We start from the raw sequence: 26,838 nt of genomic DNA, 5'->3' as shown, positions 1-26,838 counted from the left end.
TTCTAATTTGATAAATTAGTGTAAGCCTTTCCACAAAGATATTCAGTGGGAACTTGATCAAATGTGTGATTCTAAGGAGTATTAGCTCAAAGTGTTCAGAATACTGCTACCCAAACTACGTGAGACACGGTATTAGTATTAGTTGTTTGCCAGCTTTCTCACTTTGAAAGTTTATAGCCTGTGTAATGATATGCTGAAGAGGAAATGGTGTTCTGACACACAGTTTAGAGCCACGAACCCTCTAGCAGACTGAAAGCATGTTGGCGTATACGCTGAATAAATTCACTCGCATACTTTCTATACTCACTATTCATTTCTAAAGGATATACTTCTTTATTACTTATAAATGGTACTTCTTTGTCACTTAGAAATTTGGAAATTAAATTGTGGGGAGATTTTTGTTTGTTGGACAATCAGTCCTGCAAATGTGACTAAATATTCACTGACTTAAACTCATTCAAATTGGAGCCTGAAACGCTGCTGGAATACTGAAGTCATGGATTTTGCAGGAATATTATCTCAAGCGCCTGTAAGGAATGCGTTGCTAATTTTTGTGGGGATTTTTAAGCTTTTAGTGCTTTTGCGTGCAGTAATGCAAAAATGGGAAAAATCAATGAATTCACTCTGTGGCTGAAAATTTACTTAGGAAAACTATTTGTCTCGGAATGAATTCATTAATCTTGGGTGATCTACAGATAATGAAAGACAAATAGGTAAACAGCTAAGGTAAAAGTAGGGTATTGCATTTATGTTTCTCATCATGGTTGTGTAGTTACAGAGTAAGACTAGTTATTATTCTCCAATTTACAAGTGACCATGCTGCAAAATCAAATGAAAGCTAAAACACAAACCTAAATTTTTAAAAGTTTTTCAGATTTTTAATACTGAAGCTAAACCAGCCTGAAGTGGCTTGATTTTTCAAAAGGACAGGTGATCTCTGAAGATCAGACAACTTTACTGGGATTTGGAATTAAGTCCAGGTCAGCAGAAATACCCAAATCGTTACTTAATTTAGATGATATGAACTTAAAAATCCAATATTCATTTCCTTACATTTGGGATACAAATTCAAACCCATGAAAGGAATAGCTGGCCATCAGGGTAGGTTTGTGATTAAAGAGGCTTATGGCTGCACAGATACACTGCCTAAAAAATCTACAAGGACATAAGGCAGCTGCCTGTGAACATAAGACTGCCCAGAAGATAGCTATCCTTAGTGATGTAGGAAAAACTATAGCAAAGTTTTGCAATTCCAGCATAGTTACTACCTAGAAAGGAGGAGAAAACCCGCCCCCCCCAAAACAGTCAAATGTCCTTTTTCAGCATAGACATTTCTAGTTCATTTCGCAATGTCCCTTCTGCAAAGTGATAACCAGACTAGACAGTGATGCCTCAAAAACTTACAGAGATTGCCTTTGTTCACCTCACTGAATGATTAACTTGAGAACCCTCTGTTTTTACCTAAACTTATTACTTAACTGCTATTAAGCAGAGCAGTCTAAGAGGGAAAGTATGTGTATAGTTCATGAATGTAAATACTAGTGGAGATTCATTTATCCAGATTATTCTGAGGACATCAGACAAATTTATTTTACAAGCAAATTAGTAAATCATAAACAAATCATGTGAGGGGATAAAAGCAAGAGTCTCATGACTTGTATAAAAGGGGTTCTATTACATGGTAAACTGATCTTACTGTATGTATAAATATACGGGGTGTGTGTGTACATATTTATAATTATGCTGTGACTTAATATGCTGCCTACAGTGAAGAAAACATACTTTTAAAAATGTTTTAAGTAACTGGCTTTCAGAGAGACTGAACACAGTGCTGCCTCCTATTGTTGAATTAGTTGTTCCAAATTGTCGCTTTACTGGTGCTTATATCGTATGCTGCTATTGAAAATTAACATAAAATAAAATTGAAGTTATCTTCTGGATATCTACTAGAACTGAAGTATCTTATTGAAAAGTTGCTTATATTGGTTTAATGCACTTACCAGTATCTCTAAGTGTGAGCTTGATTGATGGCTTTTTGAGAAAAACTGCTAGCCTGTCAGATGTAAAACAAAACAAAAATGAAAAAATATTAACAGCTAAGCAAGTGGCCACAAAGGGGCTTTGTACATATAAACAGATTTATCTGATTTTTTAAGAAAAAATCAGTCATTTCCAATAGCATCATCAAAGAAAAATAATTATGGCAGCTGTTTTGTGGAAAGTGTAATACCAATTCAATTTATATAAATGGAATAGCATTTAAATACATTAAAGCTGTAAATTGGAAGCATATTTTGTTTTTTAGTGGCCTAAAACCTGTTAAGCTGAGAATATATATATATTTTTAAATTGACAGTAGTCAAGCACTGCACTGTTGCTTTAATTTGTCAAAGAATATAAGAGATAGATAGACTTAGATCTTACTAATCTTAGTTTTCACAAGTGTATGTACTTCAGAAATACACACATACTTCAGAAATTGAGAAGTGGTAAATATGTATGGAGCTTGGTTGCCAACTGAACATGGTGCCATGGGTAATGGATATTCCATAGAAATCAGGTATAGCTAAAAGTGCTACCAAAACCAGGGGGCCTGATTCTGCAAGAAGGACAGGACAGGACAGGTAGAAAGGAGATGAGTTTGCTTTGAATCCTTGCTACTTCTATTATCCATTTATTTATCAAAGAATTTACTTTTTCTTGGTGAAACTTCTAAGGTATAACACATTCGTTCCTTTGTTATTTATTTCCTTCACTGTTATAAAAGCCAACAAACAAATCCTCTTACAACTTTCAGGTTATGAAATCAGGTTATAAATCTGGAAAGCTAGTCATGTATGCTATTGCAGAATTGGGTTTGATCTCTGCAACTGAGAATAACTTAAGTCAGGTATTGAAGTGCAGGATCATGGGTGGCATATACCTGGCTATGGAATACTAACAGAGACAATAGTTGAAGGTAAAATATTTTAAAAGCTAAACAGCTAATAAAAAATCGGTGCAAAAATTGGCATATGATAGTAAATGTACTAGAGAAGGCTGGTGGGTGAGGTAGATGAGAACATCAGACAATTGTAATATAACTATGAAGGCAATTTTACCATCTACATGTAGTTGTGACATCCAAGGAGTTGGATGGATTGTGGGCACCAAATGATACAGCAAAGGCCAGCGATGCAAGCAAGACTGCCCATATTGTTAAATACATAATACCTTATTTATCAGAAGAAAAAGGTTTTTTTCTTTTGTCAGCTGCAGATAGCCTTTATGGAACATAGGACATAGTGAAGCTGCTTCCAAGCACTGAGATATGAAAACCAGCTCAGAAGCTGGCAATCCCTAGTTTTCGGCTTGGAGTACAAAAGCTAAGAAAAAAACAATTTACATTCTGACTGCCCTTGTTTCTGAATGTAAAACACCCTAGGTGTGGATCTGAGCCCGTTGTAAACCTTTGACATCCATAACATCCTGTGGTAAAGAATTTCACAGCTTGACTGTGTGTTGTATAGAGAAGTATCTGTGAAACCCCCACATGATCATTTCATTTGCTGTCCCTGAATTCTTGTATCAGAAGAGAACATGAGCACCAATCCCTATTTTTCTTCTCCATGCCACTTACAGACCTCTGTCATATCCTCCTTCAATTGTCTGTTTTCCAATTTGAGTATTTCTGGTCTTTTTAAATTTTTCTTGTTTGGAAGCCATAGAAGGATCACCTTGCTACCTTCCCTGTACCTTTTCCAGCACCTTCCAGCTCATAAGGTGGTAGGTCAGAACTGTGCATGCCATTCAAGATATTAAAGATATTTCATTATATTCTCTGTTTCCACATCTATTTAATTCCTAACAGTGTTTCTTCTCAGACAGCTCATGAACACTAATCTGCAACTTTCACAGAAGATTTATATGATAATCCCAAAATCTTATTCCTGATTAGTAGTAGTCTGCTGAGGTCCATTATATATCTGTAATACTGGATTTTTTTTTTTTCCCAAAATGACTCACTTTGCATCTCTCTAGATTGAATTTCACCTTCTGTGTTATCATCTAGTCATCTGGTACCATGAGGTCCTTTTGCAAATCTTCATTAGTTCTTTTATTTACTACTCCGAATAACTTGGTAAAAGATACGTTAAAAAAATTAATAAAATGTTAATGCAGACACTGTGACCACAAGGAAATTTCTGGCTTACAGCTTTCTCCCAGTTTCCTGCTCGTTGGTTCCTGAGATTGAAAAAAGTGATGCTAATCTATCTGTATCAGCTGAGAATTACTGGTTACTCAGCCACCCCGATTCTTAGAGGAGTCATAGGATCTACATGCCTGGATCTCAGTACTGCATACACAGTACAATTAATAGTCTAGTCTAGTTCTTGGCAATCTCAGGGAGGGTATTCTTCCATTGCCTCCATGTATGGAAACAGGTCTGTCCATTTCTGCTTGATTTTAACATTGCTCTTCTAAAAGATACTTACGGCATAAGAAAGCTTTATGACTATTTCCTTTTTGTCATATAAAGGTAACTTTTTGCACTTGAAGATATGTACTGTGAAATCAGCTTTATGTACTGTCTCCTGAAGTTTAATTGTCTCCAAATTAAGGAAACAGTATTTTTAAAAAACGTAGCTTTTCCTGAATCCAGTCATGAGTTCAACTTCAGTAAGGCTCCTCTTTAAAAAGCAGTGTCTCAGCTCTATCCTGTCAAACACACTGTTCCAGGTGAACATGTTCCACACACCTACGAGGCTTCAGAGCAACATCCTTGAGCTGGGGTGATGATGTTAGTGTTGCACCAATGATGAATTTGAAAATACCAATTTAAAAATGGAGACAGGACAGCATATTGTAATAAAGAGATGATATTGCATTCTCAAAATAATCAGTGAGCCATAATTTGAATCAGCGTAGTTTTACTACCGACTCTAATATGTCCTTTGTAAATGTTAATATACACTGGTATTCTGTGACTCTGTCAGTTGTAAATGATGCTGTTGTTGCCATATTGATAAAACCATCAGTGTTTAATTTTCCTTCCATGATACTTCACTTGATTGCAGAAATTTGCAAAATTTCTGCATCTGGTCCACAAAGACCTGTGTATTTGTGGTAGTCAGATCTCTAGTCACACAAAAAACGATTTTAGTATTGCAGCCAGCAAGTCCAACGGTGATAGATAATGCAATGATTTTGATGTTACAGGACTAGGTTGTAAGTCCATTTTTAAGTAAAATAAGCCATTGATTGTGTTATTTCCAGTTTAAGCATTTACTTGTCCACTCAAATTAAAACATGTACTAACAATACTGCCCTGCCGCCCCCTGTACCCACCAGTATCACTTCACTTGTCGTTTTGCTTGTTTTGTCTTCTTTTGAAGTTGAAAAAGTCAGGTAAGTATTCTGAGATTTGATTGTGTTGGGTTTTTTTCAATTTAAAACCTTATTTACCCCATTTACTCTTAAGTCAAGATAAAGATTTTCCAAAGAAGATTTATCTTGCTTATACTAAGTGCCTGTCTCTCCTTTGAATAAATGACTAGTTTAGTCTGGATGTCTAATTTCTAGATAGCTGAAATAAAGTGAGATGAATTGTACCTTGAGAGATGAGTTTTGGTCTATTTTGAGACATACATTATGTTGCATTTTCTTATGCTCCACATAGCAGTTTTTAATCAGGTGTATCGTGTTTTTCAGTGCATTTTTTGCATCTGTTTTTGAAAGATCAAGGATGTTTGAATAGTAGGTTATGGTATTGCTTTGTGTATAAATACGATAGACTGAGTTGGACATTACAAAAACAAAAGTTCATCTCACAAAGGTTTCTCCAACAATGAATTTGAAATAGAAATTAGAAGTACTACTTTAAATATCAAGAGAGATTTTCTGAGGTTTCTATTTTAATCTGAAAATGAAAACTTCTCAAATAGAAACAATAGGTCTTGAGAAAGAATGTACTTTTTTTCCCTCTATGAATATGAAATGCTAATTCAGCTAAGCTAAATTGCCCGCTACACTGACTCACTGCTCATATTGTAATTTAAGAAACAAACAGTATCCTCATAGGCCAGTGACCTTTGTAAATCAGCTTGAGGATTAATATCTCTTACAAATATCTCTCTTCTGAATTAGCATTTGGAAGTTACAGTCTTTCCTTTAAAAATTGATTTAAGAGATAAAAATATAATACAGTTCAGAAGTATGTATATAAATTCAGTGAAGTACAAAACATCAGTGAAATGGAAAGGCTGAACACCACACCAGATCTGGGGCGATGATGTTTCCAAAGGTAGTAGCAACTACAGGTAATATCTTCTTCTTTGTTTTCTTACATTTTCTCTCTCCCAAGTTTATGAACTACTCTGTGCTCTTACCCTAGAGGTTCTAGATTCTGTTAAAAAATGCATACACTTGGAATATTAGCCACACTTACCAGGAATATTAGCTGGTGCTTTGTGGACAGTGCTAGTATTCAAAAAGCTCAAACAGTGGCAAAGTATTTGAGATACCTTGGTTAGCATCTTTGCACTATTATAGCTGCACAATAATTGCACAAAACAGAATCTCTTAGTTGTAAACGTGAATAGTATCTTCAGATATATGGAGGAAGTGAAATAGTCCTAGTTACACAGTAAAAAGAAAAAAACATGAAAATGCCCACTTTGGCTATTATATTGAACACTTCCCACATATGAAATGGACACTCAGCAGCTGAAGTATTTTCATAAGTACCAAAGGTCACATTAAACATTCTTCAGATGGAGGTTATTCTAGGCTATAATGTCTTGTATTGCTCATATACTGCATCAAATATTCATAAGTCTGAATATTGATTTTGTGACATGGAAAAACTAGGATATATTGCAGAATGAAAAAAGCAACCAGATTGGGTTAAGATTTTGTCTGTACTCTGTGTGTTTGTCTGTGAGCCTTGGCTAAAATAAATTCCCAAAAGATATGTTTCTGTTAGAAAATGCTTGCTATTAATTGGAATTCCTTATTATAATGCAGCAATTTTGATAAAAATATTTCAAAAAATGAAGATTAACTGCTTTGAGATTTCACACATTTAGGTTTTGCTTTGAAATGCCTTTTCATTTAAAACGTTACAATTAAATTGCAAATCTAATTGAAATATTTGATTTTATGGAAACATTTTTGAACAGTCTTGTCTTCTAGAAAATTTCAAAATTAGCTCTGAATATAAACACTATTTAAAATTATGAAAATTATGACAAAGTAATAATGAAAAGCCTTAGGGGACTTGGTTGTACTTTATAGTCCCTTGTAAGATATGCCTATTTTCAGTGAATACAGTGTTCTGGCCTGTGGTTCACTTCTACCAAAAGCTAAAACAAATTCTGATATTGATAGAACAAGCACGTAAAACTGAACAGAAGATAGGTAAAAAGGAAGACTGAAACGTCACGTCTACACTAGGAAAAAAGCAGATTCTCTGTAACTAGAAATTTCTTGTTTGGGAAAGCTGACAGGCTGTTCTCCTGAGCTGATCTATCATAGAGATGTAATGCTTTCTGAGAGGAGGAGTGATAGGCTGGGTGAACTTGAGATTAAAATAGGAATTTGATGGGAGCAGGGAAGAATCCTCTGATTATCTTTTCTTTTGGCATAGATGCAAATCTCCCACTGCAGTGTTTAAAGGTCAGCCGTACCAAGAAGAGGCTGAGAGATTAAATAGGAGAAGTGGAGGCGATGATGAAGTGAACTTTGTGTTCTTATCTCTTCTCTCAGTACATGAATATATCATATTCTCTGTAGTTTGATCTAATAACACTGTCTTCAGATCTACTACTCTGATACATAAACTTGAGCATTTAGCCCATTGCCTAATTCTTGGCCTTGTGTTTTTCAGTTTTGACTGTATTCCAATATGACAATGCTGGCTTCTAGGAATTACGATTTCTAAGGTTGAATCTGTTATGAACAATGGACAGTAACAGACAGCACATAGATTCAAGTGCATCAGTGTTGTAATGTGTTGATATAGAACAGCAAAGGCATGCAGGACATAGCGTTGTTAAAAAACAAGTTTGCCAGTTAATATAAAGATTTCCAGTGCAGGAAATCCAGCACATCTATTGAAGGTGAATTCGCCTTAAGAAATCATTCTTTTTAAATGAAGTTAAAAGATGAAAAGGAGTTACAAAAAAATATATATATAGAGAGAAATAACTTGTTTTGTCATTTTCTAGTTGAGCAAGATACAAGATGCTTAGGAACAAACTATACAAACACTGACAGAATCTTAAATTTACTTTATGAAAAGAATTATTAAGATCTTGAATAAAATAACTTGCTGGCTCTTGTTACTTCAGCTACTTCTAAAACTAGCTTTTAAAAAGGTGAGACTGATGTCCTGAATGTGTTGGGAGAACTTTGCTTCACAGCTTATAATTTGGGTCCAGGCACTCCTTGCTTAATATAGGGTTCCTGGCCCCTTACCTGGGGAGGTTGTCTCTGTCTCTGGATAGCACAGCACAACAATAAGGATAAGGGAAATTCATTTAAACCACCTTCACTGGAGAGTTCATAGCTTTGTGCCACTTTAACATGATGAAACTATTGTGTGTGGAATGACTGCAGTCTGGGATTGGCACCTTTATTATTTTAAATTTAAGTATAAATATTTTTTTTAGTTTGTTGGTTTAGAGCCTTTCCTATTTACCTACGAGCTAGACCCAGAAAGTGTGTTTGAACTAATGTGAGCCAAACTCATGGAATTGCTCATCCTTCACAGAAACTAAGTTCTTCAAAGGTAGCATTTATTTCATTTGTGTTTCAGTAGCACTCTGGAGACTCCAAGAAATATCTGGGTCCCTAGATTTGGGAAAACAGATGAGACAGATAAGCTGTAGAAGGAGACAGAAAGGGAGAATGAATCTGTCGTGGATCAACGATGGAGTCTGGAATAAAACAGAGATAAGTGAGTTTAGCGAACTCAAAGTCAGTAACCATTAAACTCAGTTAAGAATGTCCATGTAAGGGTTTATCTGAATGAACTCCTTCTATTTAGAAAATGATTAATTGGTGCAATTTATATAAAGAAATTGAGGTTTGAGATAGATATAAGAATTATTTTTCATTCAGTCCTGTTACAGTGCCATTTCAGCAAACAATATGGAAGAACTTGCATAGGGTACAAATGAAATGTTTTCAGGGTTAAACATATTAATAAAAATATTTGCAAAACCCAGGATAGTGGAAATAATAGTAAGTATTTGGTAATCAAAATGAATCTATATTGACAATAACTTAATAAACATGCTACAAGAAAACTCTTCCTTTCTCTCAAGCAAAACACAGGGCCACTGGCTCTTGAACTAAAGCTTTCTACATCTGCCTCTTGTGGAAAATAGCTGTGCCAAAAGTCAGTGTCAACATGGAATCTGCAACTTAATCGTGATAAGTTGCTTTTCATTTTCTGTACAAACAGTAAATATTTCTCTTTCAAGTGCAATGGGAAAATTCTCACTATGGGAAAATTCTCCCATTTTCACAATGGGAAAATTCTCAATCTGTTTTATTGACATATATAAAAAAGATGATAGCTCTTATTTGCCACTTTGTCTGATTTTGTATGTAATTTGCTACATCTTTCTATGTCAGATTTTAAATATACTGACCCAGAAAATGGGGTTCTGAGCACAACTCACCATTGCTCTGAAAGATGCAGGCAAAAAAACCCTAAAAAAATCATCTCACTCTTGTGCTTTCGTGAGTCTAGTCTACAACAGCCAACCTTCAAGCAGCCTGTGACGGCTATTGTTTTAACCTCTGAACATCCAGTACATAAGGACTACTTTCCTTCACATTACTTCTCTTTTACTCAGAGCTGAGGATCATGGGAAGAAAACTACTTGAATTCTGAAAACCAACAAAACCCCCCAGATTTGCCATCCAAAGTAACACTTACATAGTTTCCTGGCAGATAGCAACTTAATCTAAAATGGAATTTAACAATCCATTAATGAATTTTGCTTTACATATTAAAGTACTGCATATACAAAGTACTGTCAACTGGAAGATTCTGATTTCTTTCTACCACCTTCAAAGACAATAGGGAATTGAGTATTCTCAGCACTGCACCCATTTCTAGGGGTTTTCATCCTGGACTGGTAAACACTAAATAAAAATAATATTTTAATGCTTTATTACTATTTCTTTAGTATTGATTTTACTGAGCTATTAAAAAACTATACTACTTCTGACAGTGGCAAAAATCCACAACAACTGCATGTATAGAGGTCAAACATCTTTATTAACTTTCAGGATGTCAGAAGAGAGCAGAATCTTTTCTCATTCTTCTTACGAGCATAATCAGAAGACAAGAAACATGAATCCTTTTACGTAGAAGTTTTTAGTCAGTTCAATGCTGAGGAATTTCATCCCCAGACCTAAGATCCAAGTCTAGGGCTTGTCATTTTTTTGCTGGCACTTTTGTTGTTACTATTATTTTTTAACCCATGATATACTTTCAGTGGTATCATCATATAATCACATCTGCATCAAAATAGCAATTAAAGACCCTAAGTTTAAGAATATATCATCGTTCCTATTTTTGCATTACAGTTTAACTTCCGTTAGTCATGTACATAAACATAGCAGCTGTCACTAGGATGCAGGGTCCTGTTGTACAATACGATCTGTGGGCACAGAACTTAAGTGTGGTTTTCTGCTTGAAAGAGCATACGTCTGAGACATGAAGCTGTTAGCATATAGAGATATGCATGCAGAATATTGGTCAGCATTTTGGGAATAAAATGTACCTGTAAGCAGACTAGGAGGATGTTTTTTGTAAATGAGATGAGTGCTTTTAAGCATGATCAATATTTATGAATGGGAAGCGGATTTTCATTCCATTACCATACTAATTTCTAGAATCAGTCTATCCTTGACAAATTAACTCTCCTCTCTTATCGCACACTTTTTTTTTACTCTTATTTAGCTAGTTAACACAATGTTTTATTTTTGAGAGGAAAACCACCTTCAGTTTGCTAATTTCTATGCATCCTCAGTTTGCATAGATTGCATAGATTCAGAATCACACAAACTCCCCTGTTTTTGTCTGACTTTTTCCCTTTCAAGAGAGACCAGTGTGCAGCCTGCCTGTTCAGGCAGGGATTAGTTAATGGCACATCCATGAGATCTGGGCAGCGGAGTTTCCTTTCTTGTAGGTTCTTCATTGCTGCAGTTCAGTTAAATCCAAAGATCTTAGTGGATCCATTTTAGCAATCCAACTGCTGACTTCGCTAATTTTAGCAAATCTGTGATTAGATAGGTCTGTAGCAAGCAATACCAATCTAACTACAAAACAAAAAAATACACTTCCTCATTTTGCTTCCAGATAATTTTTTTCTGCAACTTTTTAAAAAATCAAACTTTTAATGTCTGAAACACAAATTTAATGCCACTAAGCCCAAGAGTTAGGTCTAAACCCCTGCTTTCCCATTTCAACTAGAATTTGTTTCTGTGCTGAAGGCACCAACAGTCCTTCAGCAAACTGACCTGCTTGTCAAGATGATGTGACAGCTGTCAATAAACAGCATAGACAGTTTACTGGTTACAGCCTACAAACTCTCTGTTGTCAGGTGTTGCTCTGGTTGTTTGTTTGTTTGCAAATAGCATGCAAAAGGGAAGCCTAAAGACGGTAATGGCATTTGTGGGAGGTGTGTGGAATTATTTCTAAAATGAAAGGCAGCACAGGAAAAATGCACAAATGCTTTAAATGCAAAAATGCTTTAAATTCTAATAGAAGAAGTCTGGCAACAGTAATTGAGAGGTGGCAGGCAGATGGAAGGAGGCCTTTGAAGACAGGTAACTTGTTCTTGATGTATTGGAGCTGGTAGATGGATGCTTAATGGAGAGCTAATTTGGTCAAAATAGTGAATTAAGAAAATTGATTCAATAAAATTAGCTTTAAGTCAAGCATGTACTTCTAAGCATATGTAAACTTTAAGACTTTGAACCTTGCTATTTTGGGCCTCACAGAGTTCCAGCACCTTGCAGCAAGTCCTGAATTCATAATGTGAGAATTTTTGCACCTTTATGTAATTAATCAAATAAGGCCCAACTTTCTATTTCCTGATTGAGCTTCAGGTGATAAATGGTGACATTTTCATTAATCCTCTTAATCGCAGCCTTTATTGCATAAGTGTGAAGCAAGGGAAAAAAGATAAACAACCCAAAGATTTATCAGACTTTCTATGTCTGAGGGACATATTTCAACAGCTAGAAATGTCAGCCACCTAGTACGGTGAGGCAGGGTGTACTATAAGTTATGTGAGCTCCAAAAGGGAAATTGTCTTGGTTCAACATGGACTCCTCATCATAATACACCCGGTTAACATTTTTGCTGATAGTGTAAAGACAGCTGACGCAAGTGCAGTGGGAGTGACTTTTTTATTGTATTACTGCAGAAACCAGATTTAGAAATTCCTCAGAATATTAGAAATTGTGGTAATAGTGATTCCATCTTACATCCCCAAAAGTCTTATAGTTTTGATAGTACTGATCTGTAATGAGCCAGTCACCTATAACAGAATAATTCTGAAGGTGCTAAAAAAGTCACATGTCATCAAAATGTTAATGTCAGTTTACTAAAGCTTATGCATCTTAAATACCAAATATCTCTGTGAGTGTGTGTACTTGTTAGGGTTTATTGGTTTGGTGGATTTTTTTCCCTTTGAAACATGGATGCTGTGATATCTGGTGAAGGAGGAGGTTTATTCCTGTCGGTGGAGATGCTGAATATTCTTTGTTCTACATGACCCTCTATGCAAATTGTCAGAAGTGCATCTATGAGAGGCTGTTCTTCTGTCAAACGATCTGGCTCCTATTGTGTCAAATTGGCCAATGGGATCTCAAGTTCTTGAAGACAAAGAAACTTATCTATATGTATAATGTGTGTGTATATATATATATATATATATGCATAGAGAATAGGTTTGCATTAATTTCACCTCTTTTGGAAAACAGATTTCTAGCCTAAAACATGAGGTTTTGTTGTAAGTTGTTATTCCACAGGCTAAGAGAACTCAAGAGGCATATGGATGACAGGGAGGTGATTAGGGACAGCCAATATGGCTTCACGAAGGGCAAATCATGCCTGACTAATCTGGTGGCCTTCTATGATGGAATGACTCTTGGTGAATAAGGGAAGGGCAACAGATGTCATCTGTCTTGACTTCTGTAAGGCCTTTGACATGGTCCCATACAACATCCTTGTTGCTAGATTGGAGAGATAAGAGTTTGATGGATGGACTATTTGATGGATAAGGAATTGGCTGGATGGCTGCATCCAAAGAGTTGCAGTCAACAGCTTAGTGTCCAAATGGAAATCAGTAGCAAGTGGTGTCCTTCAGGGGTCTGTATTGGGACCGATACTGTTCAATATCTTTATTAATGACATTGACAGTGGGATTGAGTGCACCCTCAGCAAGTCTGTGGATGACACCAAGCTGGTGCAGTTGATATGCTTGAGGGAAGGGATGCCACCCAGAGGGACCTTGACAGGCTTGAGGAGTGCGCCCATGTGAACCTCATGAAGTTCAACAAGGCCAAGGGCAAGATCCTGCACCTGGGTTGGGGCAATCACTGGTACCAGTACAGACTGGAGGATGAATTGATTGGGAGAAGTCCTATGGAAAAGGACTTGGGGATATTGGTAGATGAAAAATTATATATGAACCTGCAATGTGCACTTGCAGCCCAGAAAGTCAATTGTATCCTGGGTTGCATAAAAAGAAGCGTGGCCAGCAGGTCGAGGCAGGTGATTCTCCCCCTCTAATCCGCTCTCATGGGACCCCACCTGGAGTATTGTGTCCAGCTCTGGGGCCCCCAGAACAAGAACGACGTGGACCTGTTGGAGTGGGTCCAGAGGAGGGCCATGAAGATGATCAGAGGCGTAGAACACCTCTCCTATGAAGACAGGCTGAGAGAGTTGGGGTTGTTCAGCCTGGAGAAGAGAAGGCTCCAAGGAGGCCTTATAGCAGCCTTCTAGTACTTAAAGGGGGCTTATAAGAAAGATGGAGAGATTTTTTTTTTACCAGGGCCTGTAGTGATAGGACAAGGTGTAATGGCTTTAAACTGAAAGAGGGTAGATTGAGATTAGATATAAGGAAGAAATACTTCACTATGAGGGTGGTGAGGCACTGGAACAGGTTGCCCAGAGAAGTTGTGGATGCCCCACCCATGGAAGTTTTCAAGGCCAGGTTGGGGGCTTTGAGCAAAATTGCCAACCCCTGACCATGGCAGTGGGGTTGGAACTAGATGATGCCTTCCAACCCAAAGCATTCTATGATTTTTAAGAGTATTTTCTAGAGGATCAGGCAACATGTTTGTTTGCTCAATTTAATAACTTCTCTAGGAATCTTTCTGGGTATTTTACCACTGCCAAATGGCTTTTGAACTAGTATTTTTTTCCCCCATTGCCAGGGTGATGCTTTTTACAAGACTGTACTTAATAACATGAATTCTTGAATACATTGAAATAACTGAGAAATGTTCTTGTTCTGAAATGCAATTTGTGCACAATACTTATCAAGAAGCTATCTAGTATCTTGTATTTGAGGCAAGAAAAAAATGGGACAAATCCTTTCATAATACAGACTTAACAGCATAAATAAAATTAAAAGAATAGTGGCTGAACTCCCCTTAAAAGAACCCAAGGAAATTATCAAGAAAACATAGTATGGGAAGTCGTGGACTAGAATTTCCAATCACAAGGAAGGCAAGTGATCTTTCTTTAACAGGGACATTGGGTGGTTATGTTTTTGACAACTTGGCTGAGACAAAAGACACATACGGTTAGGTATTTCCCTTTAGTTAATTCATCATCTGCTGAAGCTCTTTAATAGAAACTGAACAACAAACTCAAGCAATATGCAATAATGTCAACATAGTTACTTCCAAGGAGATCACATTGCTTACATTTTAACATCATTATATTAAATTGCTTTTTAATAATGGTTAGCCTAGTATTCAAAATAGTGAGTTCATGACAAATTTCTAAAACTTTCTTCTGAAAAACACCGGCTGGTCTTGCTAGACACAAGGAACCTCCTTGCTCGACTCAGTAGGACAGAATTAAAGTATCTAGGCATGTTTTCTCTTAATGAACTCTCCTCAGTCACAACACTATCAGCTCTCTTTTACCCAACCAGTCCAGTAAAGGGACAGATGGATGGTAGTAGCCATATCCTATGTACTTTTGTGATGGGAAGTTCAGATGACCATTCTGAGTTTTAGCTTAATTAACATTTACCCTGTCAGCCCTTTATTAGGAATCATTTATAGGTTGTAATTCTAGACTTCCTTGCACAGAGATTTGTTTCCTTTGAAACATATTAGTAACTCCCACATCTTTTACGCTGTTGTTGTTGGACAGATGTCTACTGTGCGTTAGGCTTGTTTCTCATCTGTGCATCACTTCACAGTGATTAACAGTGAATTCATTTGCCCTTTTTCAAGGCCAGTGTACTGTAAACGAGATACAGTCTCCATAGGAGTTTTGTCAGTGAATTTAGGAGGATCACAATCCTACACTTTGAATTCTATCCACATGATTAAGAGTGAGCCCACACGATGCCTCGGACTGCACTGCAATCTGCAGTTTGGAAATCTGGATGGTTTTATATGTAAGTTTTGGTTGCAAGGCTTTATAAACAGTTTTAAGTGTTTTCCTTTGTGAGCAATTTTACCTTTCCTAGACCAGAGATCACATTGCAAAAATGAGCCAAGGATTTCTTATAAAATGTTTTATGAAACTTTAAACTCAATTAACATGAAATAAAGACTTCCATTGACACAGAAACATTTTATGGTAGTACAACATTTATTCCATATAAACTACAGTAGCTGGGAGACTACCTCCAGCTCCACTGCAACTGGAATTCGCTGTCTATGGATGGCTTTCACAGTAGCTGCAGGAAGGCAGCTCATGACACCATTCACAAAGAGGAGAAGAGAAACTAATAAACCTGAGAAAAATTACTTAGATATTCATTTAAGGGATAAAGGTGGGGTAAAAATGAATGAGAGGATTAATTATATATTTACAAGATATTTGAAATGTAGCCCATAGTGAATGCATAAGAATATACTGTAATGCAGTAATGACATAATGTAATGCATAAGAAGATACTATGTGCCTGTGGCACAGATTAGATTTTTACCACTGGAGCAGTGTAACATTTATTTTGCTTTACAGACAACTTTGTTACCTAGTATGCATATGTGTATGTACTTCATTATGAGTGAATTACGGATTTTTTTTATAGCCACTGCAAATACAATTGGCTTGAACATTTCATAAAAAGCTTCCTAAGCATGTTTACAGCTTTAAATTTCAATTTAAAATTTTGATTCACTTCAGTATGGGAAGTTTTTTGAATAGAGTTAGCACATACCCAGACCTCATGCCTCTCCTGTGTGGTTAGTTGACAGAAGAAAACAAAACCATTGGCAGCAGGAAATCACGGTGTTTAAAGTGTCTTTTCAGGAAGCTACCCCTTCAATAAAAGGGTCTTTTAAGTTTTCCAGGCACAGGCCCTTCTGCCCCGGCCGTCGGTGTTGCGAGAGCCAGGCCGGGCCAGCCATTGCCGCGCTCTGTACTGCAACCCCTCTCTTCACAGCAGGGGAGCACCTGCCTCCACCCTCAGTCACATGTGGGGCTGCCCCCCCGGCACCTCCCTGCCACCACGGCCTGGGCGGGACACACTGGCTGTCGAGGCCCAGGCACCCATCCCTTAAACTCAGTCCTACTTCAGTGCTGCAGTCCTAGGACGTGCTTAGGACGCAGTCACTGGATCACCCTGGTACAGAGCAAGCTGGGGAGCGGCTGTGCGTAATAGGGCAGAGAGCGCACCGCTCCCCTCCCGCTAGGCCGGCTGTGGCCTTTGCAGCTGCCAGTTTATGCCTCTGCCTCCTGGCAGCTCCCTGCCCCTTCTGGAAGGTTCCGTGGCCACCCTGCAGTTGTGGTGTGGTGGTGCGCTCAGCGGCGTCTGAGTGAGCGAGGGGGGGTCCTGCCCAGTGGGAGTGGGGGGGTTTGGTTGCACGTTCCTCTGTCAAGCTTTTAACATATATTGCCAAACACGTGTTTTTGTCTTCTGGAAGGAGGATTCCGCCGTTCCTGGCCGAGGCTTTTCTGAGTGCTGTGCTGCGAGGTGCTGAGGGGAAAACTGCGTGGGCAGGCAGTGTGTGGCCCAGAGCATGCAGGGCAATTCAGGCCGCTAAAAACTAGTAATATCTGTGTTTTTTCTTCCTTATCAAGTCGTCAATGTTAAGAGGTGGTGTTTTCCTTTTGCAAGCAGTAAGCTTAATGGCCTTGTCATTTTAAGGCCTAATTTTGTGCAGCATAAAATCTAAAATATCAGTCCATGAGGCAACAATAGAAAACAATGTATTAAGAAGTACCTTTTTTCCTAGGTTGCCAAATTTTCAGTTTCAGTTCTTTGAGTCAGGATGTTTGGCTTTTTTTGAGATGAAGGACTGCACTTAAGCACTAACAAGCTTTTGGGAGTACTTGTCTGAGCAGCTGCTCACCAGTGGAAGAGAGTGATATGCAGTACTGTTTAGTATTTTGGTCAGTGTTTGTACTTAATTATTATGCATTATCCTTATGCTTAAAGCTGTTTGGTGATGGAGTGCTATAGTAGTAGTTCTCCTCTGGATATTATTTTTTCAAGTCCTGTTCAGTGGAAGCAGGACAACAATAGACTAAAGGTCTTTATAGTAACACTGAAAACATTAAGGTATATTGTATCCTGTGTAACTCTGTGAAATGAATACTTTTTTTTTAATGCTAGATACAAATCTGTGCATCTGTGTTCTGTGATTGTTTCCTGTCTTGAATGAGGCTGCATGAAAGGCTGTACCTTGCTTTCTGGTAATCATTAAGGTAGTCTTCTCTAGGAGGGTTCCTCTGAGTTACTCTCCTTTATTTTAATTCCAGGAAACAGCAATAGTCAACATTTCAACTGTTGGAAAGTCTAGGGGGGGAAAATGACTTGTCCAGTTACTTGTAAAGTGTAAAACCAAAAATTTTTCTGAAAATAAGATTTTTTTTTTTTTCCTATGTGCAAACGTGCTGTTAGGGTTGCACACCATTTAGTGCTGAAATGGTGCTATCCTGTCCCAAAGGTTGGAGGGAGACAATTGGGTTGGAGAAAGATTCCAAGAGTACTGAAAGAGAGACTTAACTCATGACAAGTTCTGAAATAGGATTTTTTTTCTTTCTGAAAAACCAGTATTTGAAAAGAATTCTTTAAACATATCTGATGCATTTGTGTGAGGTAGGAGGAGCTGGTGGTTGTGCATCACATAAGGTGCCTTAGGCTCCGACCTGCTTTCTTCACTACATGTCATCCTCTTCTAAGTTGGGAGATGGACCTTGTACTTGCTCTAGGAAGGCTTTCAAAGTACTAGAATTCTGATATTGCCACAAGCTGAATCTTGGAAAAAGTTGGATGACACTTCGCCCCCACCTCCCCCCCCTCACCCCTGGAGGGCGGGAGGACCTCCAGCTACACGTTTGCATGGATATCAGGAAAATTACTTCTATGATAAAGCATTTTTTTCCCTTTTGAGGAGAATTCTTCTCAGGATTGACAATAAGAATGCCTAAAGTGTCAGGGTAATCCTTGTTTGTCATGCAGTACGCACAGATATGCAGCTTTATACCGTTTCCCATTTTTGTTATATATTCATTTCCTCTGTGTTTTAATTTGGATTTTCACTATAGTACTAACCAATTTGTACCATGAATAATAAGTTAGCAAATATTGCCTTCATTGACACTGTGTTATCCCAGTTTACTAACGATGTATACTGGCATACATGGTTGAATGGTTTTGTGCATTTATTTTGCAGTACTGATTTGGTTCAATTAAATATCTAGGGAGGAAAACAGTGTATTTCTGGAAAGTCAGTGACACCTTTTGGTGCAAACCTTAACCAAAGTCAGCCATAGTATTTGGGATTTTCACAAGTAAAGTGAAATTAAAATCTTGTCCTATGCATTGGTATGTTTTAGTACTCCTTTAGTTATTGCTAGTGTCATTGAACTTCTGTTCAGTAGTTTGCAGGGAAATACAAAGTTGCTGCACTGATTTCAGGATTAAGGATCTAAGGTAGTCTTCTTGCTCTTAGCCCTGTGAACAAAAGGACAACCCATCATCATGAAATTTTGTTGTTTCAAGAAGAGATTACTTTTTAAAAGAAATTGGGTGTGCTGAATTCTGTAGTAATTTTTAGAGGATAAACAGTTTCACTGTTTTTGAATTTGTCACGTGCAATTTGTAACACAGTACTGGGTCCTGCAGAAAATAAAGTAGGTACTATTTTAATGGTGGATGTGTGAAAATTAATATCAAAGTTTGTGTGGCTGATGTGAGCTACTTTATTTCTGGTAATACTGTAAATTGAATTTGTATTATTAAGTAAGTGTATGCTTGTATCTCTCTTCTTGTTTCCTTTCAACTATGCAGAATAAAGAGTTCTTTTGTTGAAGGGTTCATTTATGCTTCTAGGTAATGTGCATTAACATTCTGCATGTCAAACTTCATTCAGCTGTAGCTAACCCTCAGTGTGTTATTGTTGACTCTCCTATTATTCTCATTCTAGATTTGATGGTAAGTGCTCAAGCACCACACACATCTATAATTCTGTACCAGTAGTTAAGAATAATGATAGTTGGGAATGAACTAGAATGTACATTAACTGCTTCTTAGTGCAAAAAATACATATTCCCGAAACCTGTACTGCTATATACTTTCTATATTGCTGAAGCAGGTGGTTGATATTAATGTTAGCTAGAAAATGAATAGCCATACTTTCTGTGGAGGCAAAAGTTCTGTTAAGGGCTGATCCTGAGATGGATTAAATTCTGAAGTTATGTTTTGTTGCACTGATCTCTCATTTTCTTTGATTATCTGTGGATTTGTTGGTGGGTTTTTCCCACCCCTCATGTCATAATTTTTTTTGTAAGTATTTATGATACAGTATTAATTACAATTCTGAGTGGTTGTTCTTTGTAACTTTCCAGATGTGAATTCTGTTTTTCATGTATTGTCAAATTAATTAATTTATGCTTAGTATGATTGACTTTTTATTTATAAAAATGTAAATCTGTAGCATGTATAACCAATCCAGGTGTTGCACCAGAACAGTGTGCTTAAAGCATAGCTGTTGTTGTAAAAGGATAAACACCCAATTTTTGTAGGAGACTGCTTCTATTTTGAGCTCTTTTAAGAACCGTTACATGAACTACAATCATAAAATGTTTTATTTGTCAGGTGTCCTACTTCTTCAAGGAACTGAAAACATTTACATTGAAATGCAAGAATTTCTGGCATTGTAACTAAGTGATTACACTGCTGGAAAGAAGCCTGTTTCCTATCCTGCTCCACTAATATTTATTAAGTGCTAAGTGAGAGCTGTGTGGTTTCCTTTTTTTAGCATACTGAGTCTTTTTATCTCATGCTGATTTAAATAATAGAGGGTGCATGCATCTTGGAGGAAATACACTGCATCTCCTGGGATTGATTTCCATCTCAGTTAACCAGTCAGAGGCAAAGAGGTGAAGATTTTGATTCTCACAACAGGGAGTCTAAGATTTTGCGGCTGGGGGAAACAAAGGTCACCCGAGTACATTTGGGTATTTGTATGACAAAGCCATATGTTATTTAGTCTAACAGAAAAATCCTTAAAACAAGGGTAATGGATATTGTTTCATAGAGTATTTGAATAATGAGTAATAAGAAAATAAATGAGGATCTGTTCATACGTATGTTTGGATCTTACCTTTGTTTTATAGAGGAAAAGGGCCTGAAATCTTGAGTAGTCTAATGCCAGTTTATTATATGTGTTGTATTTGCCTCTTTACTATTTAAGTGCAGGAGATAGAGGGTTTCATGCAGGGAGGAAAGGAAAAAAGAAATGTTTGTGCAGAAGGAGAGAGATATTGGGAAATTTTACACTGAAACACCTAGGAAGATACAAAAAGATTAGTTGATGGGAGGGAAACAGGTAAAATATCGCCTCTCAAAAGATGGTATTTTATTTAAAAACTGGAAAATATATGGGATATTTGGAATTTGAGATGTTGTATTTGTTTTGAGAACTGGTTGGTCCTTACTGGCTTTCACTGGTGATAGATGTTTATCAAATCCTGCTAATGTCAGACAGTCAAGCCCAGCTCACTAATCTGTTCAAAAGCACTTCAGTGAATGTGGTGCCCAGTTCCCTCAAGGATTATATATTCTGGCAGTGAGTTTTGATCACTCCTCCTCTTAGATATTTTAAGGAATTGGCTAATTCTGTGCATGACTGGTGGCCTCTTTCTCTTGCTTCATGGTTAACTGCTATCTTATTTGCCATGTTTGTTGTCAGGCTGAGGTAAGGAAAATCAGAAGGTTGGTTATTGGTTACATGATTATAGAATTGGATAGTCACTTTCTCCTTTTGAAAACCATGCTTTCTTCTGGTTTAATATAACATACAACACCTCTACTGCTAAAATAAATTTTTGTCTTTATACTGGCATTTTCTTCTATGTGCATGAAGAAAGAGGTAGGCACAAGGCAGTAAAACAGTTGGGTTTTAGTCAGTTCTTTGCTTGTTCTATTCTCCTTTTCAGGTAGTTTTCTTTCCATTTCTGTACTTGTGGGGTACTGCTGGAAAGCCCTCTGTTGCTAACATTTCAGCAAATGGTGCTAAGGGAGAGGTTTCATAAAGTAGTTTACATTTGGATCTTTCACCTGCTTTTATGTTTGGGCCCATGGAAGGACCTTTCGTCAGATATCAAAGGCCACTTTGTGGTTATTGCAGAAGATTAAGTCTGCTGCTGGTGTGGGTGGTACATTTTTTGAAAAACTGTCAGTGAGACACAAGTCACGCCTATAGACAGTTTCTACTTAGTGGACTCTTCAGCTACCTTGGGTTGCCAGAGCACAAATGTAATCCAAATACAATCTCTTTTCTTTGGTTGTAACCAGGGCTCTGCACACTGAGGTCTAGAGAGGAAATCCTTAACTTAGTTCATCAGCTGTCTTTACCATGACCCAAAGCAGTGAGAGAAAGCTTAAGTGGGGCTCTGCATCAGCCCTGACGTCTTTATTGAAAACGAAATTATTTCTGAAGTGTTACTGTGCAGAATTTCCCTTACACATGTATGATCTTTGCCTCAGAGTATTGTGTTTGTTCAGTTTATTTTCCATTTTTATTTTGGTTGAGGCCTAGTTTATCAAAATAATCTCCTAAATGAACTTGTATGAGATAAGACTTGTCTGAGCACATGGAACTTGAAATAAACTGGTTGCAGTGGGTTGTTCTAGATTTATGTTGGTTAAAAAAAAAAAGAGAACAGTCTAGTCCATTGATATTCAAATACCCTTTATTAATTAATTACAGAAATAGAATCTTTAGCATGCTTGACAAATAACATTACAGGAAACATTTAAAGTTACATAATACTCTGAGGAGTTTCTTCATGTTAACAAGGTAGTTGGTTACAGTTGAACAGGGGCAGCGATAAGCCTCTGGTGTGCAAGGTAGAGCTAATTTTGTTGAATCAGTAGTGATTATGGCATTAATGGAGTACTATGTAATTCAGTTCTGCAGAAAATGGAAGAGATAGAGATATGCAAAAGGAACCAAAAGATGAGTGAAGAGGCTTTCAGATAGTAGTGCCCCACAGCAGTTAAATTAGCAGATTCAAGAATCTTTCTGGAAGAGCGGAAGGTGAAAGGCTAAAAGAGACAGGGAAAACAACATAATACATGTATTTCTGAGTATAATTTCTAACTATCCCACAAAAGTAAAAACTAATAAAAATTAAAGTAATAGTGTAACTTTTGACCTGAAGTGTCCTAAAGCATTTTATAATCAATGCAAAAATAACATATAAACTCTGGCAGTAGCTTATAAATAGCTCAGTATTACTATTTGACTTGATCTGGAAAGAAATTAAGTTTTACGGTAGAAAATGGGTTGGAAAACAAGCAACATTGTGATATTACTTTATTGCCCGCTGGAGGTAAGTTTTTAGTCCACAGGAATATGTTTTTTCATTCTAAAGGAATATGTTAGTCTATGTAAGTTTTATTAAGCTCATAAAAATGCACATAGTAATCATAAATGCATACAAAAATGCAGCAATGACTAGAAGACATACATAGATCAATGTAGCCTTTTCCTTAAAAAAATAGAGTCATTATTTATTGTTGACCTCCCTAGTTTTTCCATGACATTTCTTTGTATGAACAGTCATTTTCCTCAAAAGACTTTTTAAGGCTTCACGAATAAAGCTAGTGGTAGAAGCTAAGAACACATAATAAACTTGTAGAAGATAGTTCAGTATACCACAAAATTAGAAGCAAAGAATATGTAAGTACATTTTTTCATTTATGGTTGGAAGAGAGCAGACTAACAGTTAAAATCAATTTATGTAGCGTATCTAATTTATATCAAAAGCCATGTTGACTGCTCTAATGCTGAAATTCAAATGTTATTCCCCAGTTCAATATTCAGTTGCTCTCAACTCCTACAAATGAAATATCTTCTGAACTGTGATTACTCAGGATTAATCTCTACCTCAATGGATTGCTTTATTGTATTTGTGTCCATTTGTGTCACAGAATCATAGAATGGTTTGGGTTGGAACGGACCTTAAAGATCATCTAGTTCCAACCCTGCTGCCATGGTCAGGGACACCTTCCACTAGACCAGGTTGCTCAAAGCCCCATCCAACCTGGCTTTGAACACTTCCAGGGAGGGGGCATCTACCACCTCTCTGGGCAACCTGTTCCAGTGCCTCACCACCCTCATAGTGAAGAATTTCTTCCTTATATCTAATCTCAATCTACCCTCTTTCAGTTTAAAGCCATTACAGGTGGGGTCTCACGAGAGCAGAGTAGGGGGGCAGAATCACTTCCCTCGACCTGCTGGCCACACTTCTTTTGATGCAACCCAGGATACAATTGGCTTTCTGGGCTGCAAGCATACATTGCTGGGTCATGTTAAGCTTCTCATCAACCAACACCCCCAAGTTCTTCTCCTCAGGGCTGCTCTCAATCCATTTTCTGTGCAGCCTCTATTTTTGCTTGGGATTCCCCCGACCCATGTGCAGGACCTTGCACTTGGCCTTGTTGAACTTCATGAGGCTCGCATGGGCCCACCTCTCAAGCCTGTCAAGGTCCCTCTGGATGGCATCCCTTCCCTCCAGTGTGTCGACTGCACCACACAGCTTGGTGTCATCGGCAAACTTGCTGAGGGTGCACTCAACCCCACTGTCCATGTCACTGGCAAAGATGTTAAACAGTGCTGGTCCCAATACCAATCCCTGAGGAATGCCACTCATCACTGGTCTCCACTTGTACATCGAGCCATTGACCACAACTCTTTGAGTGCAACCATCCAGCCAATTCCTTATCCATCGAGTGGTCCATCCATCAAATCCATGTCTCTCCAATTTAGAGACAAGGATGTTGTGCAGGACAGTGTCAAATGCTTTGCACAAGTCCAGGTAGATGACATCAGTTGCTCTTCCCTTATCCACCAATGCTGTAACCCCATTGTAGAAGGCCACCAAATTTGTCAGGCACAATTTGGCTTTATTGAAGCCATGTTGGCTGTCACCAGTCACCTCCTTATTTTCCATGTGGCTTAGCATAGTTTCCAGGAGGATCTGCTCCATGATCTTGCCAGGCACAGAGGTGAGACTGACTGGCCTGTAGTTCCCCGGGTCTTCCTTTTTTCCCTTTTTAAAAATGGAGGTTATGTTTCCCCTTTTCCAGTCAGTGGGAACGTCACCGGACTGCCACGACTTCTTAATTATGATGGATAGTGGCTTAGCAACTTCATCCACCAGGTCCCTCAGGACCCACAGATGCATCTCATCAGGTCCATGAACTTGTGCACCTTCAGGTTCCTTAGATGGTCTTTAACCTGATCTTCTCCTACAGTGGGCGGTTCTTCATTCTCTCAGTCCCTGCTTTGCCTTCTGTGACTTGGGTGGTGTGGCTTGAGCACTTGTTGGTGAAGACTAAGGCAAAAAGGTCATTGAGTACCTCAGCCTTCTCCATATTCCAGGTAACCAGGTCTCCCGTTTCCTTGCGGAGAGGGCCCACGTTTTGCCTAGTCTTGCCTTTATCACTGACGTACCTATACAAGCTTTTCTTGTTGCCCTTGATGTCCCTGGCCAGATTTAATTTTATCAGGGCTTTAGCTTTCCTAACCTGATCCCTGGCTGCTCGGACAATTTCTCTGTATTCCTCCCAGGCTACCTGTCCTTGTTCCACCCTCTGTATGCTTCCTTTTTGTGTTGTAGTGTCCTGTCCCTCACCCAGTCTCCATTCCCCCACCCCCCAATTCTTTTGTTTGTATTTGGTGCCCATCTCTTTGGCGGCTACAAAGGTAAACCTTGATGGATCAGAAGGTCTTTGAGGCTTTGCCTTTTGTGAAACTTTTTTCAAAAAAAGGTCCTCAGTTTAGGCCTTTTTAACCCCCCACAATACAGTCATCATGTCAGTGACTTGGTAAATTCATATATGCATTAAAGTGACAGTGTATCTGGTTAATGTTCTCAAGAGGTATATATAAGAAATACTTGTGCTTGGTCTTGAGGAACACCAATAGGTTTTTGTTCTGATCTTTATTACATAAATTAAAAAAAAAAAAGACTGGCAAAATTACAGGATCAGTATTTTAAACTTTCTAGTAAAGACTGTATTTGAAAACTTGTGACCCACAAGTTAAACCTTCTTGAAATTTGAAACATGTCAGATTTTATTTTAGACATATCATTGTTTTTCCTTATTTCTGATTGAGAGTATATTCCAGACACCTAAATATCAACAGGGCATTCGTCATCCAAGGCTATACGTGCTCCCAGCATGGTCTTAAGACTATCTATAGGGTTCTCAATGGGAGGGATTGGGTTGCCAGAGAGTTCTTCACACCGTGCTAAAAAATTTTACAAAGAACAAACTTTGGGCTTACCCTGCAGTGTGGTGAAGGACCTTGTTAACCTAAAGTTAACCCACCCTAAAGTTAACTTTAAGCAGAGCTTTGGAAGGCCTTTCCTCAGTGGAAAGAATTTCTTGACAGGAAGTATTTACTGTGAAGAATAATAAGTCTTCACCAAGAAAAGGAAACACAAGTTTTCTTGGAATTAACAACTTAGTCATCCTTAATGATTTACAGTATAAGTGAGTTAGGAGTCTGGATAAAATAATGAGAAGAAACTGAGCTCTTACTGGTGGAGCGAGGGGGATCACATCTCAGGAACATGTTGCTTCATTTAGTTCAACTTATGTAAGAGGAATTTAGTTAGTTGGCAGACTGACTATTCCCAATAAAATACTCATTTTGGGGATTTAATGCAGTGAATTTGACTGAAAAGAATCCTTGGGGGTGCATTTAATCCTTAGTTCGCAGTGTGGACAATTGAATAGTAAAGCTGTTCTCAACTGAGAATGAAACAGGTGGTGAGGCATACAGTGATTTCTTTACTCTTTTCCTACTTAGAAATCTCACTTTTGCATTTGGCTTTGCATATGTGTTCTCACCTTGGAGTTAACTCTGAACCACGGTTCATTCTTAAACCACTATCATCCATCCTTGAGTCATGGTTGCAATGTCTCTTCCAAGGACTCTTATCAACAGGATCATGCTGTCCTCTTTCTTTTCAGCAGAATCAACATGATAAGACCTCTTGGTCCTCTCACGGTGAAGAGGCAGTCTCGAATTGCATGTGAACTTCTACTTGTCCTGAAGCTCTGAATGGGTTGGGAATGCTTTTCTTTTGTCTACAGGAAGGATATTACA

At 37.9% G+C, this 26,838-nt stretch overlaps 1 protein-coding gene across 2 annotated transcripts in view; it reads left to right on the top strand.

The window, feature by feature from the left end:
- CTNNA3 (catenin alpha 3) overlaps positions 1-26,838 on the top strand; it is a 555,174-nt gene that overhangs the window by 315,427 nt on the left and 212,909 nt on the right. The gene's annotated exons all lie outside the window — the stretch shown is intronic.

Source organism: Mycteria americana, chromosome 6, assembly GCF_035582795.1.
Source record: "Mycteria americana isolate JAX WOST 10 ecotype Jacksonville Zoo and Gardens chromosome 6, USCA_MyAme_1.0, whole genome shotgun sequence".
Taxonomy (NCBI): domain Eukaryota; kingdom Metazoa; phylum Chordata; class Aves; order Ciconiiformes; family Ciconiidae; genus Mycteria; species Mycteria americana.
This window is presented reverse-complemented; position numbering and strand designations above follow the sequence as displayed.